The sequence below is a fragment of the Pituophis catenifer genome, unplaced genomic scaffold, assembly GCF_029215685.1.
Source record: "Pituophis catenifer annectens isolate HBS135680 unplaced genomic scaffold, rPitCat1.0.hap2 SCAF_2, whole genome shotgun sequence".
NCBI classification, from domain to species: domain Eukaryota; kingdom Metazoa; phylum Chordata; class Lepidosauria; order Squamata; family Colubridae; genus Pituophis; species Pituophis catenifer.
The window spans coordinates 2,271,446-2,288,689 of record NW_027256882.1 but is presented as its reverse complement, the minus strand read 5'-3'; positions in this window follow the sequence as shown (position 1 = coordinate 2,288,689).

The following is a 17,244-nucleotide window of genomic DNA, read 5'->3' as shown; positions in this document are numbered from 1 at the left end:
TTTGCTCGCCATTTTCTGAAACCTCGGATGTTTGGCTATCACCAGATGCACCAACTTGCTCAGGACTGTCATCAATGTCCGATGAGCATTCATTATTATCCTTAAGTAGGTTTGGCTTGGCAACTGGCTCTGACCCCCCACTGGATATGAGGAATCTGGTTGCTCAGCCACACGCAAGTCTGGTTGCTGAGCCACACACAAGTCCACACGGTTCCGCCGATATCAGGTTCCTCCAACCTCCACCAAATAGGAGCGAGGTGCCACTTGTTGTAAACAGGTGCCCCTTTCCCAACGGCCAGTCCGATCTCCAGGCAGTGGTCTCATCCAAATTCGTTCTCCCACCTTTAACTCTGGCAAGTCTCTTGCAGATCTATCATATTTGGCCTTCGCCACTTGCCTCCTCTGCCGTAGCCTTTCCGGGACCCCTTGTATCACCACGGGCTCAAGCAACTTATTTGCCACGGGTAAGGACATCTTTAATCTCCGTGACATTAATCTTTGTGCTGGGCTACTGTCCATACCTTCAGTTAGAGTATTCCTTCAATATAAAATAGCCTTCCACGGATCGCTACATTCGCCATGTGCTTTCCTACATAAGTTCTTAGCAATCTTTACAGCTGATTCAGCTTTTCCATTCGCTTGCGGATAACGTGGCGATGAAGTAATATGATCAAACTCCCACTCAGCAGCAAATTTCTTGAATTGCAGACTTACAAATTGAGGACCATTATCAGTAATCACTACATTTGGTTGCCCGTAACGTGCAAACTGAGACTTACATCTCTTGATGGTGGTCTCAGCTGACAGGTCTGGAAGGAGGTTAATTTCCCAATAATCCGAATAATGGTCCACTATTATCAAGTACTCTTTCCCTGCATAATTAAACAGGTCCATACTAATGATCTGCCAGGGTCGGGATGGTATCCCGTGTGACATCATAGTTTCTTTCTGTTGCCGATGTGCATATTCATTACAGATGGTACAATTACTGACAAAATCCTCAATTTCGCCTCGCATATTCGGCCAGTACAATGTGTCACGGGCTTGTCTGTAGCATGCCTCCCCACCAATATGGCTTGAATGGATGCGCAGTAACATCTCCGCTCTCAATAACTTTGGCACTATAACTCTTGGACCCTTATACAGAATGCCATCTTGTACAGCGATCTCATCTCTGAAGGACCAGTATTCCCTTACAATCATGGGAACTGCCTCTTTCACATCTGGCCACCCACTCAGCACGATATTCTTTAGTGTCTGTAGGGCCACGTCAGCGTCCGTATGTTGCCTCAACTGCTGTAACCGCTGATTCGTAACATTAAGATAATCTGCTTGGTTAATTTCAGCAAAACATATTTGTTCCTGTCGCAGCCAACAAACCGTCTGATATTCATGTTCTCCTCCCGTAGCTGTCTGATCTACTGTGGCTCTACTCAGGGTATCACTGATATACATTTCACGTCCTGGCTTAAAAACCACATCAAGATTATAATGCTGTAAACTGAGCATCATGCTTTGCAAACGCTTCAGGGCACACAGAAGAGGCTTTTTGAATATAGTTATTAACGGTTTGTGATCAGTTTCAACTGTAATTATATCTCTACCATAAAGGTAATAATGGAAACGCTGGCAAGCAAATACGATACTTAAACATTCTTTCTCGATCTGAGCATAGTTTAACTCTGCTGGCGAAAGCGCTCTGGACGCGTATGCAACTGGCTGACCTTCTTGTAACAGACAGCATCCCAGACCGTTCTTACTTGAGTCACTTTGAATAGTAACCATCTTTGTAACATCATAGTATTTTAATACTGGAGCAGTAGTAACCAAGCGTTTTATCTCTTGCACTGCCTGGTCATGCTTAGGGAGCCAGTGCCAAACTGTGTCTTTATCCAAGAGACGTCTCAACAGACGTGGCTGGCACACCTCAGGTAAATGTGGCAAGAATTTTGCTAGATATGTAACAAAGCCAATGAATCTCTGCACTGCTTTATCATCAGTAGGCGGTGGCATGTTCACAATGGTTCTGATCTTGTCTGGGTCCGCTTTTAACCCCGGTGATGTTAAAATATGTCCATGAAAGCGGACTTCTCGCACCTTAAACTGCAGCTTCTTTATACTGAACCTCAGCTTCACCTGCTTACACCGTTCCAATAGTGCCATCAATTTCCCATCATGATCATGCTTTGCTTCATCATCAGTGTCACCACACCCAACTATAAGGATATCGTCAGCTATAGGCTCAATTCCGCTGAGGCAACTCAATAATTCCTGCTGCTTCCTTTGATACATCTCTGGTGCTACGGAGACACCAAAGGGCAGTTTAAGCCAGCTCTTTCTGCCCCAAGGAGTCCAAAACGTAGTCATATAACTGCTCTCTTCGTCTAGTTTACACTGTAGGAAGGCATCCCTGGCATCAACAAGTGTAAAAACCCGTGCCTTAGGCAGCTTGTGCAAAACATCCTCTAACGTTGGCATTGGGTAATGCGATCGTTTCAAAGCCATATTCAAAAACTTGGGATCGATGCAAATTCGGATCTTTTCCGACTTCCTAATCACCACCATATTACTTATCCAGTCTGTTGGCTCAGCTACTGAAACAATATGTCCCTTTGCTTCATATTTATCCAACTGTGCTTTGACCTGTGCCTTAATGGCTATAGGGACATTGTGTGGGGCACTTTGTACTGGAGGGGCAGTGGAATCAAGTTGAAAGTGAACCTCTCCTGGAACGGATGCAATGGGACCCTCAAACACCTCCCTATAAACTTGGAGGACTTGATGCTTTATCAATGGTCTCCCCAACGCTTTGGAGGAATAGGTTTCAACATTATGCAACTCCCTCGGAATGGTAAATCGCATCAGTCCCAAACGCTCACACATTGAGCCTGACAGTAATGGCTTTTGATCTACATCCACAATTTCAAATTCCAATTTGTGAGTAACCCCACGTATGTTACACTCTGTATAAAATAAGCCTAGTGACTCCATCAGTTCCCCCGAATATAACTTTAATGTGGCACTACTAGACTGAAGGGGTGTCTCAGGTGCCAATTTCCTTTTATCCTTTAGGCTCATCACATTGCATGTTGCCCCCAAGTCCAACTGACAAGATTGAGTTATATCATTAAATTGAAGATTAACAAACCACTTTTTGCCTTTTGAATGTACTGCACCAATGCATTCTTTCGTATAGATCGCATCTGTGGTAAACAGCGATACATCCTCTAAGTCCGGCGTTTGCTCGACCATATACAACTTCCTTGCTGCCAGACACACCCCAGCAAAGTGGTTCAGCCTCCCACACACCCTACAGATTTTACCATACGCTGGACACCGATCTTTCCCACGTGCATGCACATTGTCACAGTATTTACACGGTGTGTGGTTGTCTGCTGACAAATTGCGAGGCTTCTGTTTAAACTGCTGCTGTTGCTGACGATTCCTCACATTTGGCTGGTGCCTGGAAGCTACATTAACACAGTTGGTCTGTTTATCTCGCTCCAACGCCATCAGCCGTTTATCTGTAAGTTCAGTAGTCCGACATATTTCTATGGCTAATTGCAAAGTTAAACCATGTTCCCTTAATAAACGGTGGCATGTACTTTCCTTGACCACACCCAAAACTATTTTGTCTCGGATGAGTTCGTCTCTGAGGGAACCGTAATCAGAGCTTGCCGCTCGTTCCTTTAAGCGTGTTACAAAGGCGTCTATCGTCTCCCCTTCTTCCTGCGTGCAGCTGCCAAAAAGATATCTTTCATATATAACATTCTTATGTGGTCTGAAGAAAGCTTCCAAAGCATCCAAAATAGCCTTAGTATCAGTCCTCTGCTCTTCTATAAGAGTTAAACTATGCTTATAAACATGAAGACATTCTGCACCCATCAATCTTCTTAATGTGGCAGCTTGTACTGCTGCCGGCTTATCATTTAAGCCTGTCGCCAAAGAATAATCTTCAAACTCTGCCCTAAAGTTTTTCCAATTAGTGCTAGAGTCCTCACTTACTCGCATGGGTTGCGGCAGTGGTATATTATCTGCCATGGTGCTATATTTCTTACTTCAAACGCTGCACTTTCAGGGCCGAACCACTTCTGACACCATGTTTCGGATAAGCTTTTATTAACGAAGATAAACTAACAAACAACGCTTATAAAGCATCTTCAAAGGGAACACCCAGGAACCGGAAACACCTCATAGAGGCACATAGAGATAAAGATTAAAAGCAACACAACCCCATGACAGAAAGTCTAAAACTCTTTTGGCCAGGTGTTGAGAGCCATTAATGAACTCAGTTCCTGATGTGCTAGGAATGAGCTCATCCTCCCTTGAGCTGACCTCTTTTTCTTTTGGTAAAGTTTTCTTATTTTTTAAACACACAAACAAACATACAATACACCCCTAAATTTATATCTATATAACATTGTACAATCCCCAATTATTTCCTTAAATTCTCTTATTCTAATCATCAATGATTCTTTTATCAGCTATTCCAAATAATACAATTCAACATATTAGTAGAAACCAATTAAATAAATAAAGCAACCAGCAATCCAAAATTAATAGGGCTATCAGTGCATGTAACGTAGATGTCTATGCAAGTAAGATTATCACCCCTGGTGTCAACCAAAACCAAGCATTTAATAGTGAGTGCCATACCATATGCATTAATCAAACAGGTGGCAAGAAAGTAGGGGCAGTCATGCATGACACAGGTTATGTAGACAGTAAACACAGGGTCAATCAAAATGGACTCAAATGTCTATACACCAATGCACAGAGTATGAGGAATAAACTGGGTTAATTAGAAATTCAAGTAAATGAGGGCAGATATGATATTGTTGCCATTACGGAAACTTGGTGGGATGAAACCCACCAATGGAACATACAGCTAGAGGGATACAAACTATTTAAAAGAAATAGACCAAATAAAAGAGGAGGTGGAGTTGCACTAGATATAAGAAATAACTACATCTCTACAGAAATAGAGCACAACAATGATGAAAATTATTTTGAATGCATTTGGGTCAATATTAAAGGGGGGGAATGACCTTGCCATAGGTCTATACTATAGGCCACCCAACCAAACAGAGGAAGTAGATGAACTGTTTGCTCGTCAGCTAACTAAGGTATGTAGGAAGCACATCACAATAATAATGGGGGATTTTAACTACCCTGACATCAACTGGGAGACAAACTCTGCACCAAGTGGAAGATCCAACAGGTCTCAAAGACCACCCCAAAGTTGATATCTCTAAGGCAAATGAAATTTCACTATCCCCTGAGCAATTTTAAAATCACTTCCAATTTGTGATTCAGATCAGTGCCCTTTAGACCAGTGACTATCTATGATTTTTCACTATACTTTTCTCCAGTTTCTCCTCTGCACGTGGAGGTCCAGAGGTAGTACAGGATCCCCAGAGGAGATATTGCTTCTTACTTATTATTATTAACATCCTGGTTTGTGAGATCTCTCATGATATTCCTCCAGTGATTGCCTTTGATGTAAACATCAGACAGAAGCAACTTGAAAGGAATTTACATGAAATAAGGATAAATGTCTCAGGTCAAACTCCATGTGGCACAAATTTTGGGACATTCAGGGACTGTGCTTCTTGAATGTACTTTCCTTTTTCTCCTTTCCAGGTGCAGTTCTGTTTATCTCTCTCTCAGTCAAGAAAGTTAATCTCATTTTCATCTTGTGACAGTGCTTTGAATTCTTCTAACTCTCTCGTTCTTCCTTAGAAATAGGAAAGGGATTGATTCAGCCCCATGAATTATGGATCTCCTCCTTCTGCTTCTGCTGCTGCTGATGTCCCAGCCAGTCTCTGGGAAGCCGAGAATGAGGTGCCTGCTGAGTTTGGAGGAACATGAGGGAAAAAACCTACGGAGCTATTACAGGCCAGGAGACCATCTCATTAGTATCGTCTCCTTTGCCACATTAATATCCCATATAATGCTGTCTTTCAACACAGCTCCTTATACTCAAGCTGCCTCGTAAGTCATTCAGTGTGATGGAGTTGCATTCCTTCCATTTGCAGTCCTAACACTCTTCTTCATTTCTTTCAGTTATTCCTATATTGCAGGACCTGTTTAATTTCTTGAATCATTTAGATTTCCATGGATTCTCTCTTATGCCTCATTTTAAGAGACCAAAATCCAAAGATGGAACAACCCCGCCCCCCCCCCAAGTCCAAATTATTTCCCCCTGTTGTACAATCCTGAGTTAATCACAACTATCTTATTGAAAAGTTTGTAGTTTCCTCTGCCCCACCCATTTCCCTATTTTTATAACCATTCATTGATATTCAATGCCTGACCCTGGTATGGAATTGAGGATGGCTTGTTTTTAGAATTGCTTTTCTGGATCATTTATAAGTCCTCTTTGCTGATGACTCTATTTTAATGATTGAATAATTTTGAATCTTGGTCATTGCACAAATTAAAAATAATTACAAATAATGATATATTTTAAATATTAAAACTCCATCCTACGTTCTCAACACTCATAACAATTAAACGGTGATGGGTGACGATCATTTGATTCTTGTTTTGGACACTTTTGGCTTAAGACTGAATGGTCTTGTGGAGAGAAAGAGGAACAAATGAAAATATGTTTTGTTGTTAATGTTAGAGATGATGCTATGATGAACATTTTTTTTACAGTAGTTTATTTATTGATCCAGAAAGAATCCTAAGCTTCATTTTTGCCATTCAGCAAGTCAATAAGAAATCTCAGCTTTTGTACAATTTCACACTTGGCTACAACATCCATGACAATTATTTCAACACCCTTGGCACTTCAGATGCCTTGCTGGACATTCTATCGATTGGAGAAGCCAATGTTCCCAACTACAGCTGTGGAAGGAAAGACAACCTGATGGCTGTTCTTGATGGATCTATAGATGGCATCTCCATTCAGATGTCAACATTAGTAGGCACCTACAAAATCCCACAGGTTTGTTTGTGTGTTTCTCTACCTGGCAAAGTGAGCAGGTATTTGGTGGGTGGGTAATTGATTCAATCATATCTTTTCTATGGAATTCATGAGCTGCTTTTCTCATGGCCATTGTCATGGCTAGGGATTGGGATCCACAGCAGGCCTAAAAATTTAATTGAGCAAGATATGAGCAGCTGGATACAATGTTAAATATGGAACATTTAAGTAAATCTCTAAAATGAACTGATTTGCATTTGCAGTGCTCTAGAGATAGAAGACATAGCACACCTCTTATCTGAATGTCAATTGTATTAGAAAAGAGAAAGAGCAGTATCTCAGACCTCAGATTAGATAAATGATTATATTCAATCTTGTTAATATTCTGCATTTTGTATTCTTTGTGTTGATATGGCTTAAGGGTTAAGAACAATAGACTATTCCAGGGGTCACCAATCTTTCGGAACTCAGGGACCACCAAATTCATTATTTTAAATCCTGTGGACCACTAATATGAATTTTTTTAAAAAAAGATAAATAGTATTTAGTGCAATATAAAAATGCAAATAATTTTTCTACAGACCACCAAAATTTTCTCTCAGACCATCAGAGGTCCTTGGACCACCAATTGGTGACTGCTGGACTATTCTAATATGTTTGTGAGAACCACATTGGATGTGTTAAAAGCTTACATTTTGCACTTGATCTAATCTAATCATAATACACCATTCTTCATTGCTTCTTCAGATCAGTTATGGAATTGTTTCAGAGGCTCTGAGTGATAAAAGACAAATGCCTTTTTTCCATCAGATGCTTCCAAAAAATGGGATCCAGTATCCAGGAATTGTCCAACTCCTCCTTCATTTCAGATGGACTTTGATTGGTCTTTTTGCAGCAGACACAGAGGAGGGAGAGAATTTCATGAGAACTTTCACTCCTATGCTTGTCAGAAATGGAATTTGTGTAGTTATCTCAATGCCTAGACATACAGAACCTCTCAGAAATGCCATCTCTAAATGGAGAAAAGTCAATGTCTTTGTTCACTTCGTAGAATTTGTTTCCATTGTGGATAGAATTCGCCACATCCATTTAGCAATTGAAGATTTGCCAGGACCCATTGAAGAGAAAGTCTGGATCACCACAATTGTGGAGAAATTGCCAATGATAAGGCATAAACTTTTCAAATATGTCCATAGCATTTGGAACTTTGCTTTGCAGGAAAGAAAATGGCCAAATGATGACGCCTTTCAACCCAATCTTTTCAAGGATTCCAAATTTGAAGAGCAGTCTTTTCACTGTTCTTTTTCAAAGCATGTCCTTTCTGTCAAGGGCCGGAGACGATGCACCCAGATAGCACCTTTAGCATTGCAAGAGAAAAAGAATAGAATTCAGATACAAAATGAGCACCGTTTTTATACTGTTGCTAAGACTCTGGCCCATGTCTTGAATGTTGCATATTCCTCAATATTTAGGAGGAGAAAAACAGAGAAGAAAGAGAGTTTGGGGACTCCAAGGTTAGAGCCATGGCAGGTATGGGGTCATGACAGGGATCCATCATACCTAGTTCCTATTTAGAAAGAAATCCAATGCTGATGTAGGGGAACCATTGTTCTCCAAAAAACCAACAGGTTTGGCCAAGCAGAGGCCAGATTTAGTTCACAGGATTATGTTCCAAAGAGCAGGCATAGTGACAATTATATTTTTATATTAAACATGGCTATTATAAAATTATTTAAAATGTATACATTGTAAATAAATTCCTGTACTTATCGGTTTGTAATTCGAATGATAGAATTTTATACTCATAACTGTCAGCTAAACCTGGGAGCATTTAGCTTAATCCCTCCTCACTGCAGGAATCCAATTAAAGCTTTTCAGACTAATGGCTACTCAGTCTTGGCATTTAGCCGCGGCATTTACCCTAACCCTAACCCTAACCCTAACCCTAACCCTAACCCTAGCCCTAACCCTAACTCCACCCGGAACTCACTACTCACTTCCAGGAGTCCGATCCTGACCAGATCAAGGTTGACTTAGCTTTCCATCCTTCCAAGGTTGGTAAAATGGGTACCCAGATTGTTGGGAGCAATATGCTGATTCTATAAACCACTTATGAGCGCTGTAAAAGCACCGTGAAGTGGTCTATAAGTCTACGTGTTATTGCTATTCAGGCAAATAATGAAGAGGGGATTGAACTTCTCTTATTCACAAGCTCAGCTTTAAAATGGCTTCTCCTTTTAGGATGTTTCAAGTTGTTTTCAAAATTCCTGGATGTTTCAATTCTAGTTCCATCCCTTTTTGGAGAAGAATGAGTTTTGCAATTTTTCCTGGGAGAAACTGTACTTGGACCAAAGTGGAAATGTAGCAGCAGATCTGAATATCATAAGTTGGTTACTTTTCTCCAAGGAGGATCCCATCAAAGAGCAACTGGGGAGTTTTGAAAGACAGAGGCTTATTATCGACCAAGATGCTCTTTCACGGCTAAAGTTGCTCAACAAGGTGGTTGAAAATATTGGCAATTTTTCTCTCTGTATGGTTGGTGTTAGGGTCCCCTGAAAGAGCAGGCTCAGATAGTTCTAATTTTGGGAGGCAGTGGAGGACAGGGGGTCCTGGAGTGCTATGGTTCTTGGGGGATGAAAGAGTTGGAAACAAGTAGTGACTAACAACAAAACTGTAATTCTTCAATGGAAAGGACCTTGTCTTCAATACGTGACTTGCAGAAGTGGGTTGCTACCAGTTTGTACCGGTTTGGGAGAACTGTTAGTGGAAATTTGGTGTGTTTCCCCAAACAGGTAGTGACCTCTGGCTGGCCCCGCCCCCGAAACGGTCCCCGCTTGCTCACCCCGCCCACCCGATGCTCGCTTTTTCTCTGTCTGTATGGTTGGTGTTAGGGTCCCCTGAAAGAGCAGGCTCAGATATTTTTTAATAGCTCATATCTGACCACAGTTATTCATGCCTCTGTTTCACCCCACTGGGATAGGCCTCCTGCTGCTAGGAAGGTCATCCAGGGTGTTCAATCAAAATGGAACATCTATGACTTGTCCGATATGAGATAATGCCTTAAACTAGAAAAATGATTGACTAAAAATTACCTTGACTGCTTCCGCCCAAGTCTTTCTTGACAATTGTAATAATGAGGGTCAATTTGTAATAAAATACTACTTAGATTTGATCTTTGGCTTGTAATCCATCTAAAAACCCCTTGAATGGAATTTATTTATCTTGATGGTCAGCTACTTTAAGTCTTCCATTGAAACAAAGATTTCTCCAAATTTAAGGAATAAATAAATCTGGGTCTGTCTTTCCATGTCATCTAACTGTAGTTCTAATTTTGGGAGGCAGTAGAGGACAGGGGGTCCTGGAGTGTTATGGTTCTTGGGGAATGAAAGAGTTGGAAACAAGTAGCGACTAACAACAAAACTGTAATTCTCAATGGAAGGACTTGTCTCAAATACCTGATTTGCAGAGGTGGGTTGCTACCAGTTTGGACCAGTTCGGGAGAACTGTTAGTGGAAATTTGGTGTGGTTCCCTGAACAGGTAGTGACCTCTGACTGGCCATGCCCCCGAACCGGTTCCTCTTGTTCTCCTTGCCTACCTGATGCTTGCTCACCTTGCCTGCCCACCCGCTCTGCCCAACCACTACTTGCAGAATCTAGGCACGTATTTCTGCTCACCGCTCCTGGCAAAGGTAAGGCCGAACGGCATTGGCCAGTGAGTGGGCAGGAGAGGGAGAGCTGGTGGAGGGGTGATTTCAGCAGTGGGTGGTGGACCGATGCGTGTGGGGAGGGAGGGGAGCATGCAGGAGATCGTGGCACCAGAGTTCTTCCTGTGTGTTTCCACCAGCTGGTCTGGCCTGTGAGGAAAGCACGTGGGAGATCTTAGCTGAAGTTTACTCATGAGCAATATTGGCTGGGAGAGGAAGGGAGAAAGGCCAATGGTGCTCACGAATAAATTGAGGCTCATAAGGGGGGGTTGAGCCTCCCCACCCACATCATGTTCACCTGAGGGCATTGCTGGCAGCCACTTCCTTCACTTCCCGTCCTGTGCTCTTCCTGCTGCTGCTCGGCCTCCTTGATGCACAGAGGCAGGAGGACACGGTTTCTTTCACTGCCTGCGAGCTGCTGGCTGGGAGCAGCAGATTGAGTAAGCCTGCGATCTGCCAGCTGCCTCTATTCTGCAGTTTACTTGTGAGCAAGTTTACTCATGAACATGGTGCTCTCAAGTAAACTGCAGATTACAGGAAGCCGGCAGATCCCTGGTTTACTCTCTCTGCTGCTTGCCTGGCAGAGTGCAGACTGGCAGCTCCGGGTTGTCTCTCAGCCATTGTGTGCAGGGAAAAACCTTGCAAAGTAAAGAAAAACTTCTCTTGAGTGTGAGAAGTTAATTGCCTCGCAGTCGCAAGAAATTTTTCTTTACTGTGGCAAAGTTTTTCCCTGCACACAACGGCTGAGAGCTGTCACTCTGTGATAAAATGCACATCTCTCAGTGGGGTGCAATTTCGGGTGGCAGGTGGGGTAGGGGGTGGGAGGAGCTCGGCAGGCTTTGCAGCTGTATGGCTACAAAGGTTGTCAGGCCAACTCCCATCTCCCTGCCATCCAGCACCTCCCGAAACCACCAGCGTTGCATGCAGCTGCTGTCCTGGGACTGATCGGGGCAGCAGCAGCCCTCTCCTGTCTTTCTCCAGCTGGGTGGGAAAAAATGGAGGAGGACTTCACAAAAAAAAGAGAATTCTCTCTTTTGGTACCAGAGCCAAAGCTAAAAGAAACTGGAGGGGAGAAAAAGAGGGAGGGTAGGAACAGGGGAAGGCAATTTTTTCACTGTTTTAACTCCGTAGCAACTTCCTTCCCAGCTACTGCTTTCTTCTTTTTTTTTTAATAAAGTTTATTTCTATTTTTAAAAACAATGCTTTACATATATACATACAAAATTATTGCAACTAATGTATACAAATATGCGCCTATAACACTAATAAAATCCGTTTCATTTCCCTCCCTTTCCTTTCACCCAAATATACCATAAATTCCAACATTCATAATAATCAGAATCTTTTTGGTTCCTAAGTAATTTCGTTAACCGATCTGCCTCTGCACATTCTGTAATTTTCCAAATCAATTTATTCTCTGTGGGTATTAATTCGTTTTTCCATTCTTGCGCATATAATATCCTAGCTGCTGTAATAATGTGGAAGATCAAGTACCATTTTTCCTTAGATATTTTATCTGGTTTCATTCCCAATAAAAAAGTCTCTGGTTTCAGCTCTATTTTATATCCTGTAATTTCCACTATCCAATTCCGAATCTTGGACCAATATTTGCCTGCTTTGGGACGCATCCACCATTGGTGCGCTTAAGACTTTTTTTATTTCATCAAGCTGGCCTGGCCTAAATCTTCTCGCCTTTTTAAATGTAAATTTTAATTTGTTTTTAAATTATGGGGTATTTTAAATTTGTTCAGCCAAATTATTTAATTCATTTTTATTTTATTTCAAATTTTTGTATTTATGTGTTTTATCCTGTGGCTGTTCACCGCCCTGAGTCCTTCGGGAGAAGGGCGGTATAGAAATGTAAATAAATAAATAAATAAATAAATAAATAAATAAATAAATAAATAAATAAATAAATAAATAAATAAATAAATAAATAAATAAATAAATAAATAAATAAATTGGTGATAGTATGTCCCGGTACCATTCCCGCACTTCCAACATGCCGGGAAGGCTCCCGGAAACATTCTTGCTATTCTTGCCGAGGGGATATGCCAACGATAGACCATTTTATAAATGTTTTCCTTGTAGGCTCAGGGAAGGCTCGGAGTCTGGAATCCAGAGCGCGTCTTTTCCCTTTTCCATTGCTGCACTTTTATTTCCAAAGCCACCCCCCCCCCCAGTCCACTTCCTTTCCCTAAAAAACGGAGCTCTTGGTCCAAAGCTGGCAGTGTGTAATGAAAGCAAGATTTAAAGGAAACAAAGTTGAGCTAGTTTGTAAGGAAACCAACTACTGTCAAGGTTCAGTGCAGGTATTCCAAACTAACGAGTCTTAATGTCTGGTTAAAATGGGTAGTACTTCCATTGAAAGAAGAAAAGCATAGCTCAGACAATTGCTATGATTTTTTGCTCCTATATTCTGTTGTTTAAGTATAAATTTTGTTAATGTAGAAATTTTACTTACAGCCTAATAAACAATGGAGCTAGCTGTCTGCCTGAAATCATGTGTATCTATTAGGAGTAAATCCACTGAAAGGGAGTAGCCTTACTGCCAATTAAACATGCATAGGCTTTATGTAGTTGAGACATAGGGTATCGATTAGTATCAGGTGTATTATAGAGAGAAATGAGAACTTCTGTAACAACAGATACTTAATGCCCAGAACAGGTGTGTGTGTGAGAGAGAGAGAGAGGGGGGGGGCGGAGAGGGAGGGAGGGAGGGAGAGAGAGAAGAAAGAAAGAAAGAGACAAAGAAAGAGAAAGAAAGAAAAAGAAAGAAAGAGAAAATGTGAGTGTGTGAGAGAGAGGAGAGAGAGGAGAGAGACAAAGAAAGACAGAGAGGAAGGGAGAAAGAGAAAGAAAGAAAGAAAGAAAGAAAGAAAGAAAGAAAGAAAGAAAGAAAGAAAGAAAGAAAGAAAGAAAGAAAAGGAGACAGAGAGATGAGACAGAGAAAGAAAAAGAAAAAGAAAAAGAAAGAAGAGGATAAGGGAGAGAGAGAGACAAGAAAGAAAAAGAGACAAAGAAAGAAAAAGAAAGAGAGAGAGAGAGAAAGAAAGAAAGAAAGAAAGAAAGAAAGAAAGAAAGAAAGAAAGAAAGAAAGAAAGAAAAAAGAGGAGGGAAGGGAGAGAGAGACAAGAAAGAAAGAGAAAGAAAAAGAAAAAGAAAGGAAGAGAGAGAGAGTGTGTGTGTATATATGAGAGAGAGACAAGAAAGAAAGAAAGAAAGAAAGAAAGAAAGAAAGAAAGAAAGAAAGAAAGAAAGAAAGAAAGAAAGAAAGAAAGAAAGAGGAAGGAAGGGAGGGAGAGAGAAAACTCTGTGCTATTATTTTTAATTGTTCCATTATTTATCATGTGTTAATATTTTACACTGTCCCTATACCTACAGTGATTTTATTGCCTTTCTTTTGCCCAGGGCTACCACATAGTTTTCAGGGATTTACATGCATTCAATGTCTATAGTCCAGAGCATATATATGTGTGTGTGTTTATTTTGTACATCAGGTTGCATAAGTCCATCTTAATATGCTATTCCTGGTATGTGATGCTTTGTATACATACAGAGAAAGAAGCACTCTTGTGATCTTGGACTTTTAGGCTTCAGCCATAAACATCAGCCATAATACTAATGACTGTTTTGAACAATATGCACAAATGGCTATTTTATATGTGAAATTATGACTGAACTATTTCTGCACCTATATTGGTTCTCACTGTCAGGAAGTTTCTCCTTAGTTTTAGGTTGCTTCTCTCTTTGTTCAGTTTCCATCCATTGCTTCTTGTTTTGCCTTCTGGGGCTTTGGAAAATACATTGCCCCCACTTCTTCCTGGCAGCCCCTTAAAAGCCTGTTGCCTATCACACTCTTGGGCAAAGCATGGGAGCCATTTCCTCCTTTCAGTGGCCCATGAAAGTACATCTATAGTATGTAGATAATAAAGTTGAAAAAAGGTGAACAACATTTTATTTTAATCATCAATCAATGTAAGAAATAAAAATTTGGCAGATATTTTGGAATGAATGTTGTTTTTCTGCTTAGTCTCTGCCTCAGTCCAAATGTGTGGAGAAATGTCACCCTGGATTTGTAAAACGGGCTCGGAAAGAAGAACCAATTTGCTGCTACAATTGTATTCCTTGTCTGAAGGGGACCATCTCCACACAGGAAGGTGGGTGACACCAGAGGAACTCTGGCTTTCTTGTCTCTCAGTATCAGCTGCCATCCAAAGAAGGTTTTTCTTGGAATGTGAAAGGAGAGACTAAAAAAATAATATTACTTATTGTTTTCTCAGATACTGAAAAATGCACCAGGTGCCCAGATGACAAATATCCCACTGATGACAGAATCCAATGTATCCCCAAAAGAATAACCTTCTTGTCCTTTGAAGAACATCTGGGCATCATCCTGGTCTCCTTTGCTGTACTCTTGTTTCTAACAACAGGCCTTGTTTTAGTCATATTTGTTAAATACCTAGAAACTCCCATTGTCAAAGCTAACAACCGGGACCTCTCGTTCATCCTCCTGGTCTCCCTCCTGCTTTGCTTCTTGTCCTCCTTTCTCTTCATTGGCCGACCAAGGAAAGCCACCTGCCTTCTCCGACAAACAATATTCAGCATCATCTTCTCAGTAGCTGTGTCTTGTGTGTTAGCCAAAACAATCATGGTAGTGCTGGCCTTCCTGGCCACGAAACCAGGGAACAGGGTGAGGAGATGGTTGGGGAAGAGCTTGGCCAACTCCATCATCCTTTCTGGTTCTGCTGGAAAAATTGTCATTTGTGCAATCTGGCTGGGAGTTTCTCCTCCGTTTCCTGATTTTGACCTGCACTCCCAATCAGGAGTGATCATCCTTCAGTGCAATGAAGGCTCTGTGACCATGTTTTATGTGGTTCTCTGCTACATGGGTTTCCTTGCTGCCATTTGCTTCACAGTGGCTTTCCTGGCCAGGAACCTGCCTGGGGCCTTCAATGAAGCCAAACTGATCACCTTCAGCATGCTGGTCTTCTGCAGCGTCTGGATCTCCTTCCTGCCCACCTACTTGAGCACCAAAGGGAAATACATGGTGGCCGTGCAGGTTTTCTCCATCTTGGCTTCTGGGGCTGGCCTGCTGGGCTGCATCTTCTTCCCCAAGTGTTACATTATCATCCTGAGACCAGATCTAAATACTAAGGAACATTTAATGATAAAAGTCGGTATCTGATCATGAAGTAGTTTCTTAGGCTCATAACACTTAATTTTTTATTGCAGTTATTATTGAGTTTGTATGCTTGTTTTGACAATTAAGGTTATTTAAAAGCAAAAGAAATAAACATACAAAGAATGTGAGACTAATGTAAGATAATCATCAAAGTTTAAAATAAATAAATTATTAATTGGAATTGTCATGAAACTAGGGAAGGACAAGATAAGAAATGAGATAGTTATATTAACATAATGCATCTGCAAGAGGAGACAAGACTTCCCAGATTGGCCAAACATGGCATATTCAGTTTTGTTTGGCTGTTACACAGCATAATCAGTTTGCTTGGCTGTTCAAGACAGCACTTTAATTTTGGCTGTTACTCTAATATGCTGTGTTTAACAGCCAAACAAGAAAGAGCATGCTGTGTATCAGCCAAAAAACAAAGAAGGATATGCTGTGTTCAACAGCCAAATAAATGATTATGCTGTGTTTAACAGCCAAGAAATAAAAATGATTGGTTTAACAACAAAGATAAAGATAAAGATGTTGGGTGTTATAGTAAAAGCCAAATGAGAGGGGCTAGCTAAATAAGGAGGAGTATGTTGAGATTAATAGTCAAAATGAAATGAATAAAAGGTTTAAACAATAGAAACAAAGATGATAAATGTTGAATTTAATAGCAAAAATAAAATGACTATGTTGAAATTAATTATTTTTGAATGTTTATAATAAATGTGAGGATTTATATTGTTAAAATATACTGCTCAAAAAAATAAAGGGAACATAAGCAGAAGACATCCGAGATCAAACAGAGGAAGTAGATGAACTTTTTGCTTGTCAGCTAACTAAGGTATGTAGGAAGCACAGCACAATACTAATGGGGGATTTTAACTACCCTGACATCAACTGGGAGACAAACTCTGCACCAAGTGGAAGATCCAACAGGTCTCAAAGATCACCCCAAAGTTGATATCTCTAAGGCAAATGAAATTTCACTATCGCATGAGCAATTTTAAAATCACTTCCAATTTGTGATTCAGACCAGTGCCCTATAGACCAGTGACTATCTATGATTTTTCACTATCCTTTTCTCCAGTTTCTCCTCTGCACATGGAGGTCCAGAGGTAGTTCAGGATCCCCAGAGGAGATGTCTTCATACTTATTATTATTATTAACATCCTGGTTTGTGAGATCTCTCATGATATTCCTCCAGTGATTGCCTTTGGTGTAAACATCAGACTGAAGCAACTTGAAAGGAATCTTACATGAGAAAAGGATAAATGTCTCAGATCAAACTCCATGTGGCACAAATTTTGGGACATTCAGGGACTGTGCTTCTTGAATGTACCTTTCCTTTTTCTCCTTTCCAGGTGCAGTTCTGTTTATCTCTCTCTCACTCAAGAAAGTCACTCTCATTTTCATCTTGTGACAGTGCT